Below are 2,469 nucleotides of genomic sequence, written 5' to 3' on the forward strand. Positions count from 1 at the left end.
AACCAGCGGCATGTCTCTGGGTGAATGTGTTGTGGTTGTAGCTCCGTCTGAGGGTTTAATGAATGAATCAGCAGAATAATGACTCACCGATGAGGAGAGGCAGACGTTTAGTGAACACAGCCTCTCAGAGGGAGGTGAAAGAGGACGGAGGAGATCTCAGGTGGAGATGAGTGAGTCAGGTGTGAACACACACACACACATCACATGCTCCAGATAATCGGACACGCTGCTGTCTGACAGTTTGCCTCTTCTGCCTTTTTGTTCTGTCTGTCTCTCCGCACTCGGCCAGTTGTTTGTCAGTWACCAGTCCTCAGCCACCTGCTGGTGTCGAACGAAAAATAAAACATTTTCTTGGTTCTCCTGTGCTGGTTAGTTCTGCAGCTTTTAACGGTTCAAACCTGCCAAAACAACAGGACTAAAAACAAACGGGTCAGCCCAGCTGGAAACATCTCCCACCTGACCGGAGGGGTCAAAGGTCACAGAGTCCGCCTCGAAACCAACACGTGACTCCTCCTCCTCCTCATCTTGTTTACAACTCTTAGCTCTAAATCACCGTTAGCCCGTTAGCTCTGACTCACGCAGCCCGTTAGCGGCCTAAAGATAGCAGCCAAACGCAGCGAGKGATGATCCTCAGATTTACTCTGCAGCTGCAGGAGGAGCCCGAGGTGATCCGGTGAGCAGCTCCATCAGAGCAAACATCCTGCAGGCCTCTGCTCACACACCTGTTCACAATTCAACGTTTACTCAGACTGCTGCACAAACCCAGTCAGCGCTCACTCTGAACCAAGAATCTGCTGAGTAAGCATTAAACAGCTAAATCTGTCTCATCTGGGAGCGTTGGTTTTAGACGTAAAATATTGATTTTATTTTAGAGTTTGGCTTCGTTTCAAAGCAGAAAATCAGTTTTAATTCTGAGTTCCTGTGTGAATAATTCAGATATGAAATCTTTACCTGTTTAAACTCTTTGTTCACATCATCAGTTTGATCAACCTCCTGCTGTCGTTTGACCCAAAGGCAGCAGCAGGGCGAGCACACCAAACAAAGGGTAAGACAAATAATCTTACACATTCTGAGAACAAGATGATTATTCTTACACAATCAGTTCTTGTTTAGTAAATCAGGATATAAGATTTTAAAACTTGGTTAGGTGGACAGTTTTTGCAGTGAAGCGTGAGGCGAAACATCAGCACAGCCACACAGTGAGGTGTTGTTTACACACCGCTCTGCTTCTAACTGCAGATTCCACTGTCTGATCGCAACAACGTCCCGTTTTTAAACGTGCAGACGACACAGTGCATGTGGGCCACATGGAGCTCAGTCAACACAACAGCTCTGAAACAAAGGAGCTGACAGGTCGTCAGTCCTCCAGCTCATCAGGGCAGCAGGAGGAGTCTTTTAAATTCATCTGGAAACAGGCCGAACGTCTCCACCTGCTGACAGAACCACTGTTTCCTCATGTTGGGAGGATTTTAACAGACAAACCAGTGGATCWCCACTGAACGGTTTCAGAGTCTGAGATCAGAGGTCTGCGCTTCGTCTCACATCAGGCAYGATCTGAAAAATATAAACTCTTCAAAATAAGAGCTTCTTTTTCTTTATGACTCGTTTGTCTTTTTATGTTTTTATTCAGCCTGTCGATGAAGGCTGCTCAAACACAGCTTTTTCTCTTCTGAAAATAAAACAATGAAACGTCAAATCTGTACGTTGCATTTGGACTACAGTTTCTGCTGTGACCACTCTTGCGTCCCGTCAGCTGGTGAGCAGCAGGTTTTCAGGACGACAGGAGTCTGAAGCAGCACAGATCTGCTCTGTTTCTGTACAGTTTTATTTATTTATTTATTTATTTGTGGTGGGGGGGGGGTCTTCTGTCTTGGCGGGTGATTCGGCTGCAGGAGGAGTCGGATGAGAGGCTGAAGCCCCGAAGTGTTGGAGCAGCATCAGACAGAGGAGGGTGACAAAATGGAGGGAGGAGGAGGGGGGGGGCAGACTGAGGCTGATTGCAAATCCTGTTTTTGTCTTTCTTCACCTCCGTCTGTCCCTCTGTCTGCTTTCACCTCTCCGTCTCTTCCTTATCCTCACTTATTCCTCCTTTTCTCTCCTGAACATCTTTTCCTCTCCGCCTCAGTCGTTCAGACATTTCCTCTTTTCTTCTCCTCTCACATTATCTCCAGTTTGTCTCCTCGTCATCAACCCCACTCCTGTCTGAACGTCTCTCCTCGTTCACCTTCATCCTCTGCCTTCCAGCCGCTCCTCTCCTCCTTCATCCCTCCTTCATCCGTCTGAATCTCCATCAGCTGGAGAACTGATCGTTTATTTTTAAACCGTTCAAACGAAGACGAAGGTCTGAAGAGCTGATTTTAGGGAAACGCTTCAATTRAAATCAGAAAATCACAAAATATATTGATTTTTGAAGCTGATTTCTGTGTTTTTTTATCACCAGCTGCTGAAAAATGCTTCTGACTCTGTTAG

This window comes from Austrofundulus limnaeus, unplaced genomic scaffold (assembly GCF_001266775.1).
Source record: "Austrofundulus limnaeus strain Quisiro unplaced genomic scaffold, Austrofundulus_limnaeus-1.0 Scaffold1092, whole genome shotgun sequence".
Classification (NCBI taxonomy): Eukaryota; Metazoa; Chordata; class Actinopteri; order Cyprinodontiformes; family Rivulidae; genus Austrofundulus; species Austrofundulus limnaeus.